This window comes from Conger conger, chromosome 3 (genome assembly GCF_963514075.1).
Source record: "Conger conger chromosome 3, fConCon1.1, whole genome shotgun sequence".
Lineage (NCBI taxonomy): Eukaryota > Metazoa > Chordata > Actinopteri > Anguilliformes > Congridae > Conger > Conger conger.
This window is the reverse complement of record NC_083762.1, coordinates 81,487,832-81,513,850: the sequence shown is the minus strand read 5'-3', so window position 1 is coordinate 81,513,850 and position 26,019 is coordinate 81,487,832. Positions and strand designations below refer to the sequence as shown.

The 26,019-nt window shown below is 49.3% G+C and overlaps 1 pseudogene; it reads right to left on the bottom strand.

The window, feature by feature from the left end:
* Window positions 1-993: 993 nt before the first annotated feature.
* On the bottom strand, window positions 994-25,781 carry LOC133123679 (uncharacterized; annotated as a pseudogene).
* Window positions 25,782-26,019: the final 238 nt, after the last annotated feature.

Sequence of the window (26,019 nt, the reverse complement as noted above, 5' to 3'; positions counted from 1 at the left end):
CACAGCCTGGGTGAATGTGGGCCTCACTGTTCAGATGGGCACAGCCTGGGTGAATATGGGGCACAGCCTGGGTGAATATGGGCCTCACTGTTCAGATGGGCACAGCCTGGGTGAATATGGGGCACAGCCTGGGTGAATATGGGCCACACTGTTCAGATGGGCACAGCCTGGGTGAATATGGGGCACAGTCTGGGTGAATATGGGCCTCACTGTTCAGATGGGCACAGCCTGGGTGAATATGGGCCTCACTGTTCAGATGGGCACAGCCTGGGTGAAGAACTACAGACGGGATGTGACTCTGGCTGGATGTTCACGGTCGGCATGCTCAGTGCAGCGGTTAATGCAGGATGAAAAACAAACCCTTTGGGAAAACTCCAAGTTCAACCAAGAAAAAAGGAATAATACCACTTCTTGCCAGTAGATGGCAGCCGTGTAGAAGAAATGGGGACTGTTAAACAGCTAGTGGGCCGAGAAGATTCTTTAAGCCAAGTGTTTTATTTTGAATGCGTATTTATAATGGTCTGTCAAGTATTAATTGAACCTCCTGATGTAAAAACTATAGAGAGTAGGCTGATGTTAGAGCTAATAATTTAAATTTCCTGTCTTTTGAGGCTTTCAGCAAATGCAAACATTCCACTTAATTGATATTATTCTGTGCACAAGGCTGTGCAATATCCAAAAGCTCCGGTAGATGGCAATAGACTCCTGTAATGGACATAAGTTGTATTTTCCAGCCAGTTTCCATTGGAAGTGGAAAATAACCCAGTTGGCACACTTTGGTGCCAAATTGTGCCAAATTGAGTGTCCGCCTGGTAGTATCCTTACTAAAACCTTTGTGGAGGCTTTGCCCTTTGCTCAAATTCTACCTAAATGTGGTACATTTGTAGTCAAGGACTTGCTGAAGGTGAACAATGGCATCAGTCTACATGGAATCATTGTTGGCATGGTGTTATCCTCTGTCAGATAGGGGGGAAAAACAGGCGAGGATAGAAATTTCACATTTCTCCTTTGGTTTATTCCAATTTACTCAGGCATAGTAACAGTCACAATCTTTTCACACATTGGGAATACATCTCTGAGGTCCCTAGATGTCCATAGACACCAAGAACATGCATATGAACCTTACTATTGTGGAGCAATTCTTCATTTACTTTGGGTATGTCTTTTTAGGCGTTTTTTTTTAAAATATGGCTAGGACTTAACAGGTTAAAACATATTTTTTTGTGATGATATATTGTGTGTTTGAACATCCTGGGGAACCCAAGGCTGTGTAGCTCTCTCTGTCTCTGCAGGGCCAGTATGTTCTGTTTCTCAGCCTGCTGCAGCTCCTGCTCCTCCTGCTGGAGAGCGTGAGTACTGCGCAGCTCCTGGATCAGGTCCTTGCGCCTCTCCTTCTCCTCGGACATCTGAGTAAAGTGGAGAAATAAATCCATTCAAATACACACACACACACACAGATATGCCCTCAAGTCTTTACAGATACACACCCAAGCCCCAGCGTGTCCAGAGATATAAACACACACACAGTAAGCCTCACGCAAAAGTGGAGTTATAAAAGTTCTGAACATTCTCACACACTGCACACAATCCAATCACACACACACACACACACACACACCCACACACACCCTGCTAGATTATGTATGAAAGGTACTGTATTAACATCAAGGTCACTGAAATGCCTGTGGTTGTTGCTCGTGCGCTGAGTCTTTCTCCTCCATGTTTATGCACAACTCACCATGATCATATTAGACATTCCTTTCAGGGCCTTCTGTAGGAAGATGACGGGCAGATCATCTTCCTCATCATCCTGCAATAAAACAGTCAATTATATCAAGTATCAGACAACAACAACAGCGCTAGCACACATCACTGATACGAGCTAGCAGAGGAGGTTCTGTGATTCTACGTCCAGACCATTCAAAATAAAAGTCTAGGTCACACTTAAAAAGTGTTGCTTATGACAGCTTTATGAAGCATATGTAAATGTGTTCATTTTAGCATGCATTAGCCTAGCAGCCTAAATCACCCTTTGTAACATTTAGCCTTTAGCCAGGTCACCTTAGTTATGTCACATTTGGTATAATGTGTTGCATAAGAAGGTGTTATGGCTCCCTTTTTAAAGCATACATTTGCTTATGTATGGTTTATGAAGCCATTATGTGTTCATGGAGGCTTTTCATATGCTTCATAGAGCCTTCATAAGCAACACTTATGTTTTTAAAGCGTGAGGGGGATTAAAGTGGGGGTACAGCCTCAGGCTAAGGTGCTTGACTGGGACCCAGAAGTTGGTGGTTCAAGACCCAGTGTAGCCATGATAAGCTGGAGCAAGGCCCTTAACCCGACATTGCTCCAGGGGGCATTGTCCCCTGCTCGGTCTAATCAACTGTCAGTGGCTTTGGATGCAAAGAGCCGAACCTCGGGCAGGTGCTCAGGGACCAGGCGCGGCTTCTGCAGGGGGCGGAGGAAACGGGACGGCTTCTTCTCCGCATTCAGCTTCTCCACATTCAGCTTCTCCACATTCAGCTTCTCCACCTTCAGAGTCTGAGGGAAGAGAGCGCTCCCTGGGGTCAGACCCCGGAACTGCCTGCCTCCAGGCAGAAAAGCTCGCCTCTGGAGATCCCACTGAGCTGTCTAACCCTAACCCTGTCCCTAACCTTAACCTTAACCTTAACCCTAACCCAAACCTTGACCCTGACCCTGACCCTGACCCTGACCCTGACCTTAACCTCAACCCTAACCCTGAAACCCTAACCTCTACCCTAACCTCAACCCTAACTGCTCCGTGACACAGGGCCCGGTTCAGAACGAGGCACGCTGGCTGATGCTCCCTGCGTGTGCAGTACCTCATGGATCCTCATGAGGCTCAGCTCCTGGCGGTCGCTGCGGTTGAGGAACCCTTTGAAGGTTTTGGGTGTGGGGGCTTTGATGCACAGCTCTGTCATTGAGGATGGGATGTTCGCCTCCAGGTCCAGCAGCCCTGCAGAAATAAACACCCTGTGTTAATCATGGATGAACCCTGCATCTGTCATGTTTATATACAGTCAGGTCCATAAATATTGGGACATCGACACAATTCTCCTCTTTTTGGCTCTATGCACCACAACAATGGATTTGAAATGAAACGAACAAGATATGCTTTAACTGCAGACTTTCAGCTTTAATTTGAGGGTATTTACATCCAAATCAGGTGAACGGTGTAGGAATTACAACAGTTTCTATATGTGCCTCCCATTCTTTAAGGGACCAAAAGTAATGGGACAATTGGCTGCTCAGCTGTTCCATGGCCAGGTGTGTGTTATTCCCTCATCTCATTTACAAGGAGCAGATAAAAGGGCTAGAGTTCATTTCATGTGTGCTATTTGCATTTGGAATCTGTTGCTGTGGGGCGGCACGGATGGTGCAGTGGGTAGCACTGCCGCCTCACAGCAAGGAGGTCCTGGGTTCGAATCCCCGTCGGCCGGGGCCTCTCTGTGCGGAGTTTGCATGTTCTCCCCGTGTCTGCGTGGGTTTCCTCCGGGTACTCCGGTTTCCTCCCACAGTCCAAAGACATGCACGTTAGGCTGATTGGAGAGTCTAAATTGCCCGTAGGTATGAGTGTGTGAGTGAATGGTGTGTGTGCCCTGAGATAGACTGGCGACCTGTCCAGGGTGTATTCCTGCCTTTCGCCCAATGTATGCTGGGATAGGCTCCAGCCCCCCTGCGACCCTGATCAGGATAAGCGGGTTCAGAAAATGGATGGATGGATGGATGGATGGATCTGTTGCTGTCAACTCTCAATATGAGATCCAAAGAGCTGTCACTATCAGTGAAGCAAGCCATCATTAGGCTGAAAAATCAAAACAAACCCAGAGAGATAGCAAAAACATTAGGCGTGGCCAAATCAACTGTTTGGAACATTCTTAAAAAGAAAGAACGCACCAGTGAGCTCAGCAACACCAAAAGACCCAGAAGACCACGGAAAACAACTGTGGTAGATGACAGAAAAATTATTTCCCTGGTGAAGAAAACCCCCTTCACAACAGTTGGCCAGATCAAGAACACTCTCCAGGAGGTAGGTGTATGTGTGTCAAAGTCAACAATCAAGAGAAGACTTCACCAGAGTGAATACAGAGGGTTCACCACAAGATGTAAACCATTGGTGAGCCTCAAAAACAGGAAGACCAGATTGGAGTTTGCCAAACAACAGTTCTGGAACAACATCCTATGGACAGGTGAGACAAAGATCAACTTGTACCAGAATGATGGGAAGAGAAGAGTATGGAGAAGGAAAGGAACTGCTCATGATCCAAAACATACCACCTCATCAGTGAAGCATGGTGGTGGTAGTGTCATGGCGTGGGCATGTATGGCTGCCAATGGAACTGGTTCCCTTGCATTTATTGATGATGTGACCACTGACAAAAGCAGCAGGATGAATTCTGAAGTGTTTCGGGCAATATTATCTGCTCATATTCAGCCAAGTGCTTCAGAACTCATTGGACGGCGCTTCACAGTGCAGATGGACAATGACTCGAAGCATACTGTGAAAGCAACCAAAGAGTTTTTTAAGGCAAAGAAGTGGAATGTTATGCAATGGCTAAGTCAATCACCTGACCTGATTCCGATTGAACATGCATTTCACTTGCTGAAGACAAAACTGAAGGGGAAATGCCCCAAGAACAAGCAGGAACTGAAGACAGTTGCGGTAGAGGCCTGGCAGAGCATCACCAGGGATGAAACCCAGCCTATGCGTTCCAGACTTCAGGCTGTAATTGACTGCAAAGGACTTGCAACCAAGTATTAAAAAGTGAAAGTTTGATTTATGGTTGTTAGTTTGTCCCATTACTTTTGGTCCCTTAAAAAGTGGGAGGCACATATACAAACTGTTGTAATTCCTACACCGTTCACCTGATTTGGATGTAAATACCCTCAAATTAAAGCTGAAAGTCTGCAGTTAAAGGACATCTTGTTCGTGTCATTTAAAATACATTGTGGTGGTGTATAGAGCCAAAAAGATGAGAATTGTGTCGATGTCCCAATACTTATGGACCTGACTATGTCATGCTAGTGCACACACACCTTCATAGGTGCAGTGCTCTTGTGCTAACGTGCTAGCACACACAGACACACACAGCTTCGTAGGTGCAGTGCTCTATTGCTAACGTGCTAGCACACACAGACACACACACCTTTGTAGGTGCAGTGCTCTATCGCTAACGTGCTAACACACACACACCTTCGTAGCTGCCCAGGTACTTGGCCTTGACGGCCTGCAGCAGGGCGTTTAGCTCCGGGGTCTGGCTCTTGTGCGGGCGTGGGCCGCACATGCGCTGGACTTGGGCCGAGTACTCCTTCATGGTTGCACGCTTGTCCGGCACGCCCCCCACACCGCGCCTGCTGTTCTCCAGCCGCCTGAGAACTGGAACCAGAGAGGGACACCGTGTCACAGGGCTGTGTCGCATACACATACCCCACAGAGGCCTAAGCCTGCCCGCATACCCTCCACCCAACCTCCTACACCTTTTTACTCCATCCAAACCTGTGACTATATAACTGGATTCATCTTGCAAATCTTAATTAAATGAATGTTGGTGCCGTCAAGCTGAAGAAGGAGGCCTTCGGGCTTGGCTGGCCCGGGGGTCCCCTGAAGCAGCAGACAGGTACCGGGTGGCCAGAAGGGCTGCAGCTTCGGCAGTCGCTGAAGCAAAAACCCGGGTATGGGAGGAGTTCGGGGAGGCTATGGAGAAGGACTTTCGGTTGGCCTCGAGGAAGTTCTGGCAAACCATCCGACGACTCAGAAAGGGAAAGCAGGGCTTGTCTCAGGCTGTTTTCAGCAGGGGAGGAGAACTGCTGACCCGGACTGGGGATATTGTCGGGCGGTGGAAAGAGCACTTCGAGGAGCTCCTGAACCCGAACAACACGTCCTCTGTGGAAGAGGCAGAGCCTGAAGACTCGGGGGAATCTGCACCTATATCCCTGGCGGAAGTTGCTGAGGTAGTCAAAAAGCTCCTCAGTGGCAAGTCGCCGGGTGTAGATGAGATTCGCCCTGAGATGCTGAAGGCTCTGGACATCGTTGGGCTGTCTTGGCTGACACGCCTCTTCAGTGTCGCGTGGAGATTGGGGACAGTACCTGTAGAGTGGCAGACCGGGGTGGTGGTCCCCATTTTCAAGAAGGGGGACCGGAGGGTGTGCTCCAATTACCGGGGTATCACACTCCTCAGCCTCCCTGGGAAAGCTTACTCTAGGGTACTGGAAAGGAGGCTCCGACCGACGGTCGAACCTCGGATTCAGGAGGAGCAATGTGGCTTCCGTCCTGGCCGTGGAACAGTGGACCAGCTCTTTACCTTGGCAGGGTTGCTGGCGGGGTCATGGGAGTTTGCCCATCCAGTCCACATGTGCTTTGTGGACTTGGAGAAGGCTTTCGACCGTGTCCCCCGGGGAACCCTGTGGGGTGTACTGCGGGAGTATGGGGTACCGGGGCCGTTGTTACGAGCCATCAGGTCCCTGTATAACCAAAGTGAGAGCTGTGTCCGCATTCTCGGCACAAAGTCAAGCACGTTTCCGGTGGGTGTTGGACTCCGCCAAGGTTGCCCCTTGTCACCGGTCCTGTTTGTGGTATTCATGGACAGGATCTCAAGGCGCAGCCGAGGTGAGGAGAGTGTCCGGTTTGGTGACCTCAGAATCGCATCTCTGCTTTTTGCAGATGATGTGGTTCTGCTGGCTTCATCGGACCGTGACCTTCAGCACGCACTGGAGCGGTTTGCAGCCGAGTGTGAAGCGGCCGGGATGAGAGTCAGCACCTCCAAGTCCGAGGCCATGGTTCTCTGCCGGAAAACGGTGGATTGCTCCCTCCGGGTTGGGAACGAGTCTTTGCCCCAAGTGAAGGAGTTCAAGTATCTCGGGGTCTTGTTCACGAGTGAGGGTAGAAGGGAGCGTGAGATCGACAGGCGGATCGGTGCAGCGTCAGCAGTAATGCGGGCGTTGCACCGGACCGTTGTGGTGAAGAAGGAGCTGAGCCGGAAGGCGAAGCTCTCGATTTACTGGTCGATCTACGTCCCAACCCTCACCTATGGTCACGAGCTTTGGGTAGTGACCGAAAGAACGAGATCGCGTATACAAGCGGCCGAAATGAGCTTCCTTCGTAGGGTGGCCGGGCTCAGCCTTAGAGATAGGGTGAGGAGCTCGGACATCCGGAGGGAGCTCGGATTAGAGCCGCTGCTCCTTCGCGTCGAAAGGAGCCAATTGAGGTGGTTCGGGCATCTCATCAGGATGCCTCCCGGGCGCCTCCCTTTGGAGGTTTTCCGGGCTCGTCCAACTGGGCGGAGACCCCGAGGGAGACCCAGAGCCCGCTGGAGAGATTATATATCTCTCCTGGCCAGGGAACGCCTCGGGATCCCCCAGGAGGAGCTAGAATGCGTTGCTGGGGAGAGGGACGCCTGGAATACCCGGCTTTGCCTACTGCCCCCGCGACCCGACTCCGGATAAGCGGGTGACGATGGATGGATGGATGGATGTTGGTGCCCACGTCACAGGGGGAACACTTCTGTCATGATGAGGGAGAGAAAATGTCAAAACTTCCGTCACCAAGAAACAGACGGAGGAGGAATTTGTTAGGAATGTGACAGACGGCACTCACAGGAGCAGTAGACCTTGTGTAGAGGATGTTAGTGGGGTGTACTGTGTTAGACACTCACAGGAGCAGTAGACCTTGTGTAGAGGATGTTAGTGGGGTGTACTGTGTTAGACACTCACAGGAGCAGTAGTTCTTTTGCAGTTTCTCGATCCTGGCGGCCATCTCTTGGTAGCGTGGAGCGAAGTGGCTCTCCAGCCGCTTCAGGTTGTTGTGCTGCCACTGTGTCTCTCTCTCAAACAGCTGCTGGGTCAGCTGCTGCAGCCGGGCATCATGCTCCCTGCAGGCGGGGCAGGGCAGGGTGGGGGGGCGCTGTGGCTAACGGGGCTGGGGACACGACTGGAGAATGGTGGGTGGTGTGTGACTGCTTTTCTAGTTTTCTGGTGATCTGGTTCCCCGTGCTTTTGCAAATTTGGTGGGGGTGGCGGGTGGTGAGTAGGGGGGGGGGTTTGGGTTCTTTCCAATCAACTTGCACAAATGCATTTCTAGTATTTTGGGAATGCGCAAATTGGTGAGGACATGAAGCACGACTACACCACCTCTACGATTCCGCGTCACCAGGCCTCACGAGCCAGAGAACAAATACATTTAGCTGAAAAATGTTACAAAATACAGAGCTGTAATGTGCTGTTCATGCAGGATCCCAGGTGTGGTGTCTGACTCACTTCTGGATCGCTCTCTCCCGGTAGCTCCACCTCTCCCGCTCGATCATCCTGGCCCTCTGTGTGATGTCATCTAAGGAGGAGAGGAGAGAGGGAGGGAAAGGAGGGGGAGAGAGAGGGGGGAGGGAGGAGAGAGAGTCGGGGGAGAGAGAGAGGGAAAAGGATGGGGAGAGAGGGGGGAGGGAAGGAGAGGGGAGAGAGAGGGAGAGTCAGGGGGAGAGAGGAAAGAGAGCGGAGAGGGAAGGAGAGTGGGGGAAAGGGGAAAGGAGGGGAGAGAGACAAGGAGGTATAGAGGGGGGAGAGGGGAGAGAGGTGGGAGATAGAGAGGGGAGAGAGAGGGGGAAGAGAGAGTAAGAGAGTTCAGTGGGTCCTTTCATATGTTCAGTGCAGACCTGGGTTCAAATAGTATTTGTTTGGATACCCGACTAAGGTTGCCTGATGTATTGGAACAAATTAAATTATCCCAAAAGTGTAACTGCTACTCCTTGCAGGCTCAAATGCACCAGGCAAGATCAATACAGCACAGAAATGTATTTGAATCCAAAACAAATATTATTTGCACCCAGGTCGGGTTCAGTGTTAATTAAAATCAGAACTCACCTGAAATTGGATCAATTGTACGAGTCGATTATTGTTTAAATTTTATATTGATTATTTTTAAAGTTCCTCTGTGTACATGTAGGGGCGGTGCGTTACCCGTCTTCAAAGAGGCGAGGCTCAGGACGTCCGGAGGGGTCCCAGGTCGTGGCATATATTTGGGCGTGTAGGGGTCCGTTTGGGTCTCACTCTCGCGGTACTCTGTCTGACAGTGCACGGTGTTCTGAGAGGAGGTTCCCGGCCGTTCCTGGTCCGCTTTGGCCGTCTCGCTCCCGTCCAAGGCGAAGGGGGAAGCCAGAAGACAGTTCTTTCTATGCGCCATCGTGTTGCTCTCTGCTCTCTGAGCGACAGTGTCAATTTTTAAATCACATCTTGAAGCCTACCTTTTTGGCATTACTTATTAGTTGCCCTTAGCTATCTGCCCCCCCCGTACTAAGACGTAACGCATGCCTCATTAGCTTACACGGTTAATGATATCACGTCAGTATCGTTACTTTAACAATTTTGTACGTTTCCAAGCTACTATGCAAGCGAATTAGCTTTTAAAGTAGCTAGGTACGAGCCATTGATCATTATAGCCAATGGTAATACTTTCAAAACTCACATTTTCACTTTAGGGTGGACAGAGGATCCTTCCTTCAGATAATTAATCTTAGTCGTCTTTAGCAAGTAAGTAATCACTAGGCTGCAATTTCATATAATGATTTTTGGTCAGCGGTCTTGGAAGTTAAGCCATTGTTTGACCTATGCTGTGACGTCATAGCGCAATTTCTGCGCAAAATAATGTATTAATCTTAAAGTTGTCACACTAGTGTACGACGATTATCATTTTTCTTTCACTTTTTTGTAGTAGCCTATTCATTCAGTTGCTTGTAGAGTGTCGTTATTAGATTAGTTTCGTTATTACTTCCCGTCGCTGGCCGTCGCCAGGTCCTGTTCTCCGTGAAGCAGTCAGAACTGTGGACAGCGGCGGCCTCGCCGACGATTGGCATGCCTTTTTGAGCCATAACCGTTTTTTTATTTGGTTTTGCACGTTTTCCAAGCGTTTTTTGGTTATTTATTTATTTATTGTTTACAATGTATGTTTTTTTTTTTGGATACGGGAATAAATACGTGTCCATTGCTGAGTTGTTAGCTTTCTTGTCGTACCCACTTACCGTACGTTCCAGAACATGTCTTCAGCTACAAGCGTAGCTGTTCATTCTCAGTTCAATAATTACATTGTGGAAAAATGTAAAAAAAAATGTAGAGCTACATGGCAAAAATTACAAATTAAAATAAAAAAATGAATGCGTCCCGCATGATTTCGATTTAGCATGGTATTATGATAGGGACTAATTACAATACCACGAATTTACAAAACACTTAAAGCTCTCCCTCTCACACACACATACACACACTCTCCCTCTCTCACTCACTCCCGCTCTCTCTCTCTCTCTCTCTCTCTCTCTCTCTCTCTCTCTCTCTCTCTCTCTCTCTCTCTCAGTGTTACACTGTGACATTATAAAGATTACCAAATTTTTATTCAACAAGATAATACTTTATACAAATATGACAATCCAGTGGTTCTTTTGTAACTTTTTTGAAGAAGAAGAAATATGACAATAAAGTAGTCACCAAAAAAGAGGTCAACTCTTCCACTGATGTGGAAAATGCAGCAGTTTTATTATTTTTACCACACAAGGAAAGTGCAGAAGTTAGCTGACTGACTGGCCATTGACAGGGCACTGCTGCAGAAGAGCACACATGCTCAGCCAACCCACCCTGTGTACATAAAGATGAATAATAATAAATATAATAATAATCATTCACTCCACAATGGGCCTTTATTCATTATTGGGGCTCATAATTGGGGCTGGCTCTTCCCTCCTCTCTTCCCTCCTCTCTCCATCCTCCTTCACCGCTCATTCCCCTCCTTCCTTTGCCTCTTCCTCCTCTCCTCCCTCTCTTCCCTCCCTTTCTTCCTCTTGTCCTCCCTCTCTGGCCTCTCTCTCCCTGTTTTCCATCTTTGGTTCCCCCTCTCCTCTCTCTCCTTCCTCCTCTTGTCCTCCCCCTCTTCCATTGCTTTCTTCTTCTTGTCCTCTCTCTCCTCTCTCTCTCATTCCTCTCTTACTCCTCCCTCGCTCCACTCCTCCTCCTCCGTATCTGGCAGTTCAGGAGCGGAGGCAGAGTCTCCCCCCTCCCCCTCCCCCACCCCGTCGGTGGGGTGGCCTTCACTGGTGGGGGGGGGGGGGGAGAATTAATGTTTAATGTTACAACCATAATAATAATAATAATAGAAACTGTAAATATTTACTCTTGTTGGCTCAGACGTTGACTCGGCTCAGATGTTCAGCTATATCTATACATTCTGTCTAGACCTGTTTGTGTGGTTTTAGTATGTTTGTGGGGACTGTGTGGTTTTAGTATGTTTGTGGGGACTGTGTGGTTTTAGTATGTTTGTGGGGACTGTGTGGTTTTAGTATGTTTGTGGGGTCTGTGTGGTTTTAGTATGTTTGTGGGGACTGTGTGGTTTTAGTATGTTTGTGGGGACTGTGTGGTTTTACTGCGTTCATGGGGACACACTCACCCCTGTTCCTGACGGTGGTCTTCTGCACTTCAGGGATCAGGAAGCTGTACACCAGCTCCGCCACAATCTCCTCAGACCTCACATTCGTCAGACTGCAGGACCAAACGCAGTCAGTGAGAATCAGCACATAAGCCAGCAGGCTTTCTTTCCACAAGGTAATTTCGTATCATCTTGTATCATCTGTAACGGAGCGTACCTCTCCTCCATGGCGTAGGCAATGTCATTGATCTCTTCAGCCATCTTGTGTATCTCCTCTCTGGCCTGTTCATCTGCGGTCTTCTCGATGGAGGACAGAATGACGTCCTCCAGGTACAGGTCTACTGTGGCCTGGTGCACCAGGACCACCTGGGAGACAGGGGAGGCTCATCAGCAGGGAGGAGGGCATGATCTTATGAACACACTGACCAATCGGAGGGAGGAGGGTGTGATCTTATGAACACACTGACCAATCGGAGGGAGGAGGGTGTGATCTTTTCTCCTTGTTCCTTGCCTGACCCGATTGAAAAAGAGCCATCTTTTAGTAAAGAGCAAGGACATTCCATTTGCCTTATTCACTTTTCTCCATTCCCCCGGGGAGAGAAAGAAAAAGGGGGAAGAGGGACAGAGAGAGGGGGAACTGGAGGGAGGGAGGGAGAGAGGGAGGGAGGGAGGGAAGGCTGGCGCACCTGTCTGAAGATCTCGTCTTCCTCCCGCCGGCGTCTCCTCCGCCTGTCTCCTGCCGCTCTCCTCGGCCTCGCGCATGCGCCGGTGCCTCTCGGCCAATAGCGTGAAGGCGTGGATCCGCCGCTCCTCCTGCAGCCGCTGGAGCTCCTTGGACAGGAAGTCCAGCATGTCGGCCACGTGGCACGTGGGTAACTGAGTTTCTCTAATGCCTGGAGCAGGGGCACGTGGGTAACTGAGTTTCTCTAATGCCTGGGACAGGGGCACGTGGGTAACTGAGTTTCTCTAATGCCTGGGACAGGGGCACGTGGGTAACTGAGTTTCTCTAATGCCTGGGACAGGGGCACATGGGTAACTGAGTTTCTCTAATGCCTGGGACAGGGGCACGTGGGTAACTGAGTTTCTCTAATGCCTGGGACAGGGGCACGTGGGTAACTGAGTTTCTCTAATGCTGGGAGCAGGGGCACGTGGGTAACTCAGTTCATCAGAACTTCTTTCTCTGACCTTGTGTCTGTGTAGCTCTCTCTGTCTCTGCAGGGCCAGTATGTTCTGTTTCTCAGCCTGCTGCAGCTCCTGCTCCTCCTGCTGGAGAGCGTGAGTACTGCGCAGCTCCTGGATCAGGTCCATGCGCCTCTCCTTCCTGTCGTACATCTGAGTAAAGTGGAGAAATAACATACAAAACCAGAATCACTATCAGCATGTCTGCGGTCTTTCCGACATACTTTGTTGTACGTCAATCTGGATAAATCAGTCTGCTAAATGCCTGTAATGTTGTGTAATGGAAGCTCCTCCTCCAACCCCTGGAGCCGGTAATGTGTTAAAGCCATTACTCACAAAAGCTAATGGTGCAGGAGCACACTGAGTTTGGACATGCAGACAGAAATAAAAATAAAGCGGTTTACTGCGGGAGGGGGTGTGATGGCGGGGGTCGGAGGTCGAGGTGCAGGCTTCTCGATCTTATACAGAAAGCGAAGCGGCTTCTTCTCCTCCACCTTCGTCTTCCTCTCCTTCAGCTCCTGAGAGGAACACACCTGTGTCACCCCTGGCAACAGAGCCTCGACACACCTGTCTGTTTCAGACACCTGAGGCGAGGGCTCACGGGTCCAGACTTGGTCCCCGGAGAAACTTCATTTTCAGTTTAAAGTCGCCCCTTCATGGTGCAGAAACATTATTTGCTTATTTACAGGATTCCCAGATGAGCAGCGCATTTACCTCCTAGGATATCATGTCTCAGGCATTCATTCGTCACGTGTTCTCTTGACACTGAGTAGATGTCATTCTCTAGGGTACAGAGTCTACCTCCCCTAGTCTCAGCACACTCCAGCCAATGCCCACATACGCAAACCCGCAGTCGCACAGATCTGGAGTCAGTTATGTTTTCCTCCCTGTGAGTAAACCTAATTCTGACACACCTGTCTGTAGGCCTGTCTCAGGCACCTGGATGAGTTCACTGGGGGTAACAGTACCTCGTGTGTCCTGATCAGCTCCATCTCCCTGCGATCCGCCCGCTTCACGAACCCTTTCCCGCTGCGGGGTTTGGGAGCCCGGATACAGGGCTCTGTGACGGACGGTGGCAGGGTGGACTCCAGCAGCAGCAGAACCACAGTTAATAATGCTGCGTTCGTCAAGCCAAACCTTTGTAAACCAAAAACTTTGTCAAATCCAGACCCTCATAAAACCAAACCCTCGTAAACGGAACGGAAAACCAAAACCACCGTAAACCCAAACCTTCCTAAACCCAAACCTCTGTACGCCCAAAGCTTCCTAAACCCAAACTTCTGTACACACAAACCATTGTACCGTAAACCCAAACGTTTGTATTCCCAAACCTTCCTGAACCCAAACCTCTGTGCACACAAACATATATCCCATAAACCCAAACCTTCATATACACAAACCTCCCTGAACCCAAAGCTTCGTACGGCAAACCCAAACTTTCCGATACCCAAATCTTGGTACGGTAAGCCCAAACCTTCGTAGGTGTTCTGGAGCCAGCTGGTGACGCTGTCGCGGTCGGAGTCGCCGTGGGGGAGGCGGCCCATCGCGGAGCCGGGGTAGTGGACCTGCGGGCCACAGCTGCAGTACCGCTCCACCACCCCGCTCCTCCGAAGCTTTCCCTCCACGTTCCTCCTCTTCTCCATCAGCCGCCTGATCGCTGAGGGCCAGAGGAGCTTTAATATATATCCTCTAATATCATATCACCCTTTAATATTCAGCTAGCAGTTGCACAGTCAAATTTCCAGAGTTACCAATGCGCAGCTGGCAGTGTATGTGGAGAGACAATGATACTGCTTGTTTCAGCAGCAGATTGGTCTAGACCAGCGCTACTCAACTCCACGTCCTGCGGGCCGAAGTGTCTGCAGGTATTTGCTCCTACCTTGCGCTACACCGTCTGAGTTCATTATTTTTCTTGCCTGGTTCGGGTAATACGCTGATTACTGAAATCAGGTGGTGTAGCGCACGGTTTAAGCAAAGTCCTGCAGGATGCGGAGTTGAGCGCTGGTCTAGACCTAGGTTGGAGTGTAAGAGGAGGGTCCAGGAATGACTCTGTAGTCCACTAGGCCATGCCGGTATGTGCATTTGACAGGTGCCTGAAAGGTACAAACTTTCTCATCATACTTTTTGACTCTAGTTGCATGCTGAGGAAGACGAGGGGGTTGAGGAGGAGGATGCAGGACCAGGGATGAAGGGCAGCAATACTCACACAGGATGTAGTCCTGGCGGATCCTCTTGATCTTGGCTTCTTTTTGGCGTTGTCGCCGGGCGAAGTGCGAGTCCAGGTGTTTGACGAGCAGCTGCTGCTGTCGCTCCTCCCTCTGGGTGATCACCTGAGTCAGCAGGGCCAGTCGCTTCTCCTGCAGCCTGCAGGCACATTACCTCCAGAACCCAACCTCCATTACCTCCATAACCCAACCTCCATTACCTCAATAACCCAACCTCCATTACCTCCATAACCCAACCTCCATTACCTCCATAACCCAACCTCCATTACCTCAATAACCCAACCTCCATTACCTCCATAACCCAACCTCCATTACCTCCATAGCCCAACCTCCATAACCTCCATAACTCAACCTCCATAACCTCCATAACCCAACCTCCATTACCTCTATAACCCAAACCCTCATAACCCCAAACCTCCATAACCCAATCTCTGTAACCCAACCCCTCATCACCCCAAACCTCCATAACTCAACCTCCATAACCCCAAACCAGTCAACCACCTACCTACCTACCTACCTACCGAGTCAGTCAGTCAGTCAGCCACCTACGTACCTACCTACCTACTGACCTACCTAGTCAGTCAGGTAGGTAGGTGGCTGACGGACTGACCAACAAGGTAGGTAGGTAGGTGGCTGACTGACTGACTGAATGACTGACTGACTAGGTAGGTAGGTAGGTAGGTCTCTGATTTGTGATAGTCAGTCAGCCACCTACCTACCTACCTACCTCCCTACCTACCTACCTACCTAGTCAGTCAGTCAGCCAACTACCTACCTACCTACCTACCTAGTCAGTCAGTCAGTCAACCAGCAACCTAACTACCTACCTACCTAGTCAGTCAGTCAGCCACCTACCTACCTACCTCCCTACCTCCCCACCTAGTCAGTCAGTCAGTCAGTCAGTCAGTCCGTCAGCCACCTACCTACCTACCTACCTACCTAGTCAGTAAGTCAGTCAGTCATTCAGTCAGTCAGCCACCTTCCTACCTACCTACTTACCTAGTCAGTCAGTCAGGTAGGTAGGTGGCTGACTGACTGACTGACAGACTAGGTAGGTAGGTAGGTAGGTAGGTGGCTGACGGACTGACTGACAGACTAGGTAGGTAGGTAGGTAGGTCGCTGGCTGACTGATTGAATGAATGACTAGGTAGGTTGGTAGGTAGGTAGGTAGGTGGCTGACTGACTATTACGAATCAGTCAGTCAGCCAGAGACCTACCTACCTCCCTACCTACCTACCTAGTCAGCCAGTCAGTCAATCAGCCAGCAACCTACCTACCTCCCTACCTAGTCAGTCAATCAGTCAGTAAGTCAGCCACCTACCTACCCAGCTACCTACCTAGTCAGTCAGTCAGTCAGTAAGTCAGCCACCTTCCTACCTACCTACCTACCTAGTCAGTCAGTCAGTCAGCCACCGACCTACCTACCTAACTTCCTACCTAGTCAGTCAGTCAGTCAGTCAGTCAGTCAGCAACCTACCTACCTACCTACCTAGTCATTCAGTCAGTCAGTCAGTCCGTCAGCCACCTACCTACCTACCTACCTATTCAGTCAGTCAGTCAGTCAGTCAGTCAGTCAGTCAGTCAGTCAGTCAGTCAGTCAGTCAGTCAGTCACTCAGTCAGTCAGTCAGTCACTCAGTCAGTCACTCAGTCAGTCACTCAGTCCAGTCAGTGCCCTTGTTGTTCCTGCTGCTGCTGGGGCTCCTTGGACAGGAAGTCCAGCATGTCGGCGATGACGCCCCCGGCCAGGCCTGCCAGCAGGGCCCTCGCCGCCAGCGCCTGGAGAAGGGGCACGTGGGTAACTGAGTTTCTCTAATGCCGGGAGCAGGGGCACGTGGGTAACTGAGTTTCTCTAATGCCTGGGACAGGGGCATGTGGGTAACTGAGTTTCTCATGCCCGGGACAGGGGCACGTGGGTAACTGAGTTTCTCTAATGCCGGGAGCAGGGGCACGTGGGTAACTGAGTTTCTCTAACGCCTGGGACAGGGGCACGTGGGTAACTGAGTTTCTCTAATGCCCGGGACAGGGGCACATGGGTAACTGAGTTTCTCTAACACCTGGGACAGGGGCACGTGGGTAACTGAGTTTCTCTAACACCTGGGACAGGGGCACGTGGGTAACTCAGTTCATCAGAACTTCTTTCTCTGACCTTGTGTCTGTGTAGCTCTCTCTGTCTCTGCAGGGCCAGTATGTTCTGTTTCTCAGCCTGCTGCAGCTCCTGGTCCTCCTGCTGGAGAGCGTGAGTACTGCGCAGCTCCTTGATCAGGTCCTTGCGCCTCTCCTTCTCGTCGTACATCTGAGTAAAGTGGAGAAATAAATCCATTCAAATACACACACACACACACACACACACACACACACACACAGATATGCCCTCAAGTCTTTACAGATACACACCCAACCCCAGAGATATAAACACACACACAGTAAGCCTCACGCAAAAGTGGAGTTATAAAAGTTCTGAACATTCTCACACACTGCACCCAATCCAATCACACACACACACACACACACACACACACACACACACACACACACACACCCTGCTAGATTATGTATGAAAGGTACTGTATTAACATCAAGGTCACTGAAGGGCCTGTGGTTGTTGCTCGTGCGCTGAGTCTTTCTCCTCCATGTTTATGCACAACTCACCATGATCATATTAGACATTCCTTTCAGGGCCTTCTGTAGGAAGATGACGGGCAGATCATCTTCCTCATCATCCTGCAATAAAACAGTCAATTATATCAAGTATCAGACAACAACAACAGCGCTAGCATACATCACTGATACAAGCTAGCAGAGGAGGTTCTGTGATTCTACGTCCAGACCATTCAAAATAAAAGTCTAGGTCACACTTAAAAAACACAAAAAAAAGTGTTGCTTATGACAGCTTTATGAAGCATATGTAAATGTGTTAATTTTAGTATGCGTTAGCCTAGCAGCCTAAATCACCCTTTGTAACATTTAGCCTTTAGCCAGATGACCTTGGTTATGTCACATTTGGTATAATGTGTTGCATAAGAAGGTGTTGTGTCTCCCTTTATGAAGTATGACATTTGCTTATGTATGGTTTATGAAGCCATTATGTGTTCATGGAGGCTTTTCATATGCTTCATAGAGCCTTCATAAGCAACACTTACATTTTTAAAGCGTGAGGGGGATTAAAGTGGGGGTACAGCCTCAGGCTAAGGTGCTTGACTGGGACCCAGAAGTTGGTGGTTCAAGCCCCAGTGTAGCCATGATAAGCTGGAGCAAGGCCCTTAACCCCACATTGCTCCAGGGGACATTGTCCCCTGCTCGGTCTAATAAACTGTCAGTGGCTTTGGATGCAAAGAGCCGAACCTCGGGCATGTGCTCAGGGACCAGGACAGGGAAGCGCGGCGTCTGCAGGGGTTGGAGGAAACGGTACGGCTTCTTCTCCACCTTCGGCTTCTCCAAATTCAGCCTCTCCGCCTTCAGCTTCTGAGGGAAGAGAGCGCTCCCTGGGGTCAGACCCCGGAACTGCCTGCCTCCAGGCAGAAAAGCTCGCCTCTGGACATCCCACTGAGCTGTCTAGCACTAACCCTGTCCCTAACCCTAACCCTAACCCTAACCCAAACCTCAATCCTAACCTCAACCTTGGTTGGGGACCGAGATCACTCACCCCTACACAATCTAATATATTGAACTTATCCTTTACTTGTACTTTGCATGAATCCGAAGAATTATTATTATTCCAACGCCATTAGGAGCGGACAAAGACTGTCTTCGTAGAGACCTTTACAAGTATGACAGACGTCTTCAATTATTAGATAATTTTGCATACACCACAGATCCTGTCCCGAAATTGTTCATTGAACCCTCTAAGTGGGAACCTAAGTGGGACTCCTGAGCCAATAAAAAATCTAATTTGGTGTGACACTCAAGGACTCAAGGGAGTTTCTTATAGGACTGTGGGAGAGGATCATTTATCAAGGGAAGAACGACAAGCATTAAATAAACAACTGGAGACGCAGAGTAGGGTAGGGAAATTGTGAGAGAGCTGTATGAGAATAAATATATCTCCTCTAAACAAAAATACTATTTGTATGGCTCGGACCCTCCACGCCCACGGAAATTCTATCTCCTTCCGAAGATCCATAAGGATCCTAGGATGTGGACGGTTCCTCAAGAGATACCCCCTGGTCGACCGATCGTTTCCGATGGTGGAAGCTAATCGTATCGAGCAGCAAAGTACATTTACTCTTTCTTACATCCCTTAACCCAGAAACACCCTAGCTATGTGAAGGACACATATGAATTTGTAAACAAGATCAAAACAATAGATGTCCCACCTGGAGTGATGCTCTTCTCCATTGATATAGATTTGTTGTATACCAACATATATACTCAATTGGGTCTAAAGGCAGTGACAGATCTTTGTCAAATACCCTGATCCCACTAGACATTTTCTCCAGGTGCACGGGACTGCAATGGGGAAGAAGTTTGCTCCGGCATATGCCAACATTTATACGGCGGATTGGGAGCAAACTATCTCTAAGATCCCCTCATTGTACATTCGGTACCTGGATGACATTTTTGGGGTTTGGTGCTACTCGCAGTCTGACTTTGAAGACTTTATTTGCGTTTTGAATGGACATCATAACTAAATTACGGTAAAGTATAATTTGAAAAGGGAAAAGATTGAATTCCACGATACGGACGTTTTTATGATGAGGGGGGACAATGGGGAGGATCGTCTGGGGATGAGAGTAACCAAACCAACCGATACTCACGCCTTGTTGCATAAAATGAGTTACCATCCTAAACATACTTATAGGGGGATCATAAAATCCCAACTAATAAGGTTTAGTAGAATATGTACGAGGTCTGACCACTTTCTCGGTCTCACTAAAATTGAATTCCTACGTGAGAACTCATTTTAAAGAACTACAGGACGCTACTGACCCTTTGTCAGAGTTCAGATTTATAACAGCTTTTAAAAGGAATAACAATTTAAAGGATTTGTTGGTTCATGCTTCATTAGATAGTAGGAAACTGCAAAAAAATTATACACATTTTAGATCTATAAAGTATATTATTACTAAACAGAAGGATTTCAGCGCTCCAGTCTGGCAATCAGCTTGAATCTTAAAATCTAGTTTATATAATAGAATGTAGAATTTGTTACAAACTGTACATTGGACAGACAAAAAACAAATTACTACCACGGTTAAAACAACACATATACTGCATAGATCGATCGGATAAAATGACAGAACTATGTGCATTTTCGAAGACTTGGAAAGGAAAATGTAATGATTACAGGACTTGAGTCTGGGGTAGGGTGGTCTAGAGCCCAGAGATCAGCCACTGAAAGATATTGAATTCAAAAATTAAAAACTATTTTGCCCAATGGTCTAAATGAAGTGGAATGAAATCTCAGGGCTGGACTGTGTGTGTATAAATATATATTAAATTTATTGGCATATCATGAATTTATGCCCCTGTCAACGAGCACTTATCAAGCATTTCATTCATTTGGCTTATTGTCCATTCCTTTTCTTTGAAAAAGAAATCCCATTAACCTAAATACAAAAGGAAAAGATGCCCGATGTCTCTAGATAATTGGTATTAAACGAGGCGAACGCTGGCTGATGCTCCCTGAGTGTGCAGTACCTCATGGATCGTAATGAGGCTCAGCTCCTGGCGGTCGCTGCGGTTGAGGAACCCTTTGAAGGTTTTGGGTGTGGGGGCTTTGATGCACAGCTCTGTCACTGAGGATGGGATGTTCGCCTCCAGGTCCAGCAGCCCTGCAGAAATAAACACCCTGCGTTAATCATGGATGAACCCTGCATCTGTCATGTTTATCTATGTCATGCTAGTGCACACACAGTCCTTTGTAGGTGCAGCGCTCTATCGCTAACGTGCTAGCACACACACACACACAGCTTCGTAGGTGCAGTGCTCTATTGCTAACGTGCTAGCACACACAGACACACACACCTTTGTAGGTGCAGTGCTCTATCGCTAACGTGCTAACACACACACACCTTCGTAGCTGCCCAGGTACTTGGCCTTGACGGCCTGCAGCAGGGCGTTTAGCTCCGGGGTCTGGCTCTTGTGCGGGCGTGGGCCGCACATGCGCTGGACTTGGGCCGAGTACTCCTTCATGGTCGCACGCTTGTCCGGCATGCCCCCCACACCGCGCCTGCTGTTCTCCAGCCGCCTGAGAGCTGGAACCAGAGAGGGACACCGTGTCACAGGGCTGTGTCGCATACACATACCCCACAGAGGCCTAAGCCTGCCCGCATACCCTCCACCCAACCTCCTACACCTTTTTACTCCATCCAAACCTGTGACTGTATAACTGGATTCATCTTCGCAAATCTTAATTAAGTGAATGTCGGTGCCCACGTCACAAGGGGAACACTTCTGTCATGATGAGGGAGAGAAAATGTCAAAACTTCCGTCACCAAGAAACAGACGGAGGAGGAATTTGTTAGGAATGTGACAGACGGCACTCATGGGAGAAGGAGACCTTGTGTAGAGGATGTTTGTTAGTTGCGTGACTGTAGGGGTAGTTTGTTAGTAGGGTGTACTGTGTCAGGCACTCTGGAGCAGTAGGCCTTGTGTTAGTGGGGTGTACTGTGTTAGACACTCACAGGAGCAGTAGACCTTGTGTAGAGGATGTTAGTGGGGTGTACCGTGTTAGACACTCACAGGATCAGTAGACCTTGTGTATAGGATGTTTGTTAGTTGCGTGACTGTAGGGGTAGTTTGTTAGTAGGGTGTACTGTGTCAGGCACTCTGGAGCAGTAGGCCTTGTGTTAGTGGGGTGTACTGTGTTAGACACTCACAGGAGCAGTAGACCTTGTGTAGAGGATGTTAGTGGGGTGTACTGTGTTAGACACTCACAGGAGCAGTAGACCTTGTGTAGAGGATGTTAGTGGGGTGTACTGTGTTAGACACTCACAGGAGCAGTAGACCTTGTGTAGAGGATGTTAGTGGGGTGTACTGTGTTAGACACTCACAGGAGCAGTAGACCTTGTGTAGAGGATGTTAGTGGGGTGTACTGTGTTAGACACTCACAGGAGCAGTAGACCTTGTGTAGAGGATGTTAGTGGGGTGTACTGTGTTAGACACTCACAGGAGCAGTAGTTCTTTTGCAGTTTCTCGATCCTGGCGGCCATCTCTTGGTAGCGTGGAGCGAAGTGGCTCTCCAGCCGCTTCAGGTTGTTGTGCTGCCACTGTGTCTCTCTCTCCAACAGCTGCTGGGTCAGCTGCTGCAGCCGGGCATCATGCTCCCTGCGGGCGGGGCAGGGCAGGGTGGGGGGGCGCTGTGGCTAACGGGGCTGGGGACACGACTGGAGAATGGTGGGTGGTGTGTGACTGCTTTTCTAGTTTTCTGGTGATCTGGTTCCCCGTGCTTTTGCAAATTTGGTGGGGGTGGCGGGTGGTGAGTAGGGGGGGGGGGGGTTTGGGTTCTTTCCAATCAACTTGCACAAATGCATTTCTAGTATTTTGGGAATGCGCAAATTGGTGAGGACATGAAGCACGACTACACCACCTCTACGATTCCGCGTCACCAGGCCTCACGATCCAGAGAACAAATACATTTAGCTGAAAAATGTTACAAAATACAGAGCTGTAATGTGCTGTTCATGCAGGATCCCAGGTGTGGTGTCTGACTCACTTCTGGATCGCTCTCTCCCGGTGGCTCCACCTCTCCCGCTCGATCTCCATCATCATCCTCACCCTCTTGGCCCGCTGTGTGATGTCATCTAAGGGCGGGAGCCGGGCCTCCAGGTCCCGCCTCCTCCGCGCAAACTCCAGGTTCTGCACCTCCTTCAGACCCGCGGGGAGACCACGCCCTATTGGGGGGGGGGGAGAGAGAGAGAGAGAGAGCGAGAGAGCGAGAGAGAGAGAGAGAAGAGAGAGTCAGGGGGAGAGAGAGGAGAGAGGGAGGGAAAGGAGGGGGAGAGAGAGGGGGGAGGGAGGAGAGAGAGTCGGGGGAGAGAGGAGAGAGAGAGGGAAAAGGATGGGGAGAGAGGGGGGAGGGAAGGAGAGGGGAGAGAGAGGGAGAGTCAGGGGGAGAGAGGAAAGAGAGCGGAGAGGGAAGGAGAGTGGGGGAAAGGGGAAAGGAGGGGAGAGAGACAAGGAGGTATAGAGGGGGGAGAGGGGAGAGAGGTGGGAGATGGAGAGGGGAGAGAGAGGGGGAAGAGAGAGTAAGAGAGTTCAGTGGGTCCTTTCATATGTTCAGTGCAGACCTGGGTTCAAATAGTATTTGTTTGGATACCCGACTAAGGTTGCCTGATGTATTGGAACAAATTAAATTATCCCAAAAGTGTAACTGCTACTCCTTGCAGGCTCAAATGCACCAGGCAAGATCAATACAGCACAGAAATGTATTTGAATCCAAAACTAGTATTATTTGCACCCAGGTCGGGTTCAGTGTTAATTAAAATCAGAATTCACCTGAAATTGGATCAATTGTACGAGTCGATTATTGTTTAAATTTTATACTGATTATTTTTAAAGTGAGTATTCCTCTGTGTACATGTGGGGGCGGTGCGTTACCCGTCTTCAAAGAGGCGAGGCTCAGGACTTCCGGAGGGGTCCCAGGTCGTGGGATATATTTGGGCGTGTAGGGGTCCGTTTGGGTCTCACTCTCGCGGTACTCTGTCTGACAGTGCACGGTGTTCTGAGAGGAGGTTCCCGGCCGTTCCTGGTCCGCTTTGGCCATCTCGCTCCCCTGCAAGGTGAAGAGGGAAGCCAGAAGACAGTCCTTCTTATGCGCCATCGTGTTGCTCTCTGCTCTCTGAGTGAGTGTCAATTTTTAAATCACATCTTGAAGCCTACCTTTTTGGCATTACTTATTAGTTGCCCTTAGCTATCTGCCCTCCCCCCCCCCCCGTACTATAACGCATGCCTCATTAGCTTACACGGTTAATGATATCACGTCAGTATCGTTACTTGAACAATTTAGTTTGGGCATTGTCCCCTGCTCGGTCTAATCAACTGTAAGTGGCTTTGGATGCAAAGAGCCGAACCTCGGGCAGGTGCTCAGGGACCAGGCGCGGCTTCTGCAGGGGGCGGAGGAAACGGGACGGCTTCTCCACATTCAGCTTCTCCACCTTCAGAGTCTGAGGGAAGAGAGTGCTCCCTGGGGTCAGACCCCGGAACTGCCTGCCTCCAGGCAGAAAAGCTCGCCTCTGGAGATCCCACTGAGCTGTCTAACCCTAACCTTAACCCTAACCCTAACCCTAACCATAACCTCAACCTTGGTTGGGGGACCGAGATCACTCACCCCGACACAATCGAATATATTGAACATTATCCCTTGCTTGCACTTTGCATGAATCCGAAGAAGGGCCTCTTTTTTATTCCAACGCCGTTAGGAGTGGACAAAGACTGTCTTCCTAGAGACCTTTACAAGTATCACAGACGTCTAAAATTATTAGATCAGTTTGCATACACCACAGATCCTGTCCCGAAATTGTTCATTGAACCCTCTAAGTGGGAACCTAAGTGGAACTCAGTTCCTGAGCCAATAAAAAAATCAAATTAGGTGTGACACTCAAGGACTCAAGGGAGTTACTTATAGGACTGTGGGAGAGGATCATTTATCAAGGGAAGAACGACAAGCATTAAATAAATTAAGACAAAACCAGGACATAGTAATAAAACCTGCAGATAAGGGATCAAAGATAGTCATTATGGATAAAACCCAATACCTTACAGAGGCAAATAGACAACTGCATAATGCTAGACATTATGTACCTCTGGCTCGCTCTTTACAACTGGAGACGCAGAGTAGGGTTCGTGAAATTGTGAGAGAGCTGTATGAGAATAAATATATCTCCCCTAAACAAAAATACTATTTGTATGGCTCGGACCCTCCACGCCCACGGAAATTCTATCTCCTTCCGAAGATCCATAAGGATCCTAGGATGTGGACGGTTCCTCAAGAGATACCCCCTGGTCGACCGATCGTTTCCGATGGTGGAAGCTAATCGTATCGACCAGCAAAGTACATTTACTCTTTCTTACATCCCTTAACCCAGAAACACCCTAGCTATGTGAAGGACACATATGAATTTGTAATCAAGATCAAAACAATAGATGTCCCACCTGGAGTGATGCTCTTCTCCATTGATATAGATTTGTTGTATACCAACATAGATACTCAATTGGGTCTAAAGGCAGTGAGACAGATCTTTGTCAAATACCCTGATCCCACTAGACCGGACGAGGCCCTTCTTTCCCTTCTGGAGCTCGGTCTGACACGAAATGATTTTGAGTTCGGCTCCAGACATTTTCTCCAGGTGCACGGGACTGCAATGGGGAAGAACCCGGCATACAACCCTAATCCTGACCCTGACCTCAACCTCAACCCTAATGCTGACCCTGACCTCAACCCGAACCCGAACCTCAACCCAAACCCTAACTGCTCCGTGACACAGGGCCCGGTTCAGAACGAGGCACGCTGGCTGATGCTCCCTGAGTGTGCAGTACCTCATGGATCCCCATGAGGCTCAGCTCCTGGCGGTCGCTGCGCTTGACGGACCGTTTGAAGGATTTGCGTGTGGGGGCCAGCAGCCCTGCGGAAATAAACACCCTGCGTTAATCATGGATGAACCCTGCATCTGTCATGTTTATCTATGTCATGCTAGTGCACACAGTCCTTTGTAGGTGCAGCGCTCTATCGCTAACGTGCTAGCACACACACACACGCACACACACCTTCGTAGGTGCAGCGCTCTATCGCTAATGTGCTAGCGTGCACACACCTTCGTAGGTGCAGCGCTCTATCGCTAACGTGCTAACACGCACACACACCTTCGTAGGTGCAGCGCTCTAGTGCTAACATGCTAGCACACACAGACACACCTTTGTTCCGAGAGGAGGTTCCCGGCCGTTCCTGGTCCGCTTTGGCCGTCTCGCTCCCGTCCAAGGCGAAGGGGGAAGCCAGAAGATAGTTCTTTCTATGCGCCATCGTGTTGCTCTCTGCTCTCTGAGCGACAGTGTCAATTTTTAAATCACATCTTGAAGCCTACCTTTTTGGCATTACTTATTAGTTGCCCTTAGCTATCTGCCCCCCCGTACTAAGACGTAACGCATGCCTCATTAGCTTACACGGTTAATGATATCACGTCAGTATCGTTACTTTAACAATTTTGTACGTTTCCAAGCTACTATGCAAGCGAATTAGCTTTTAAAGTAGCTAGGTACGA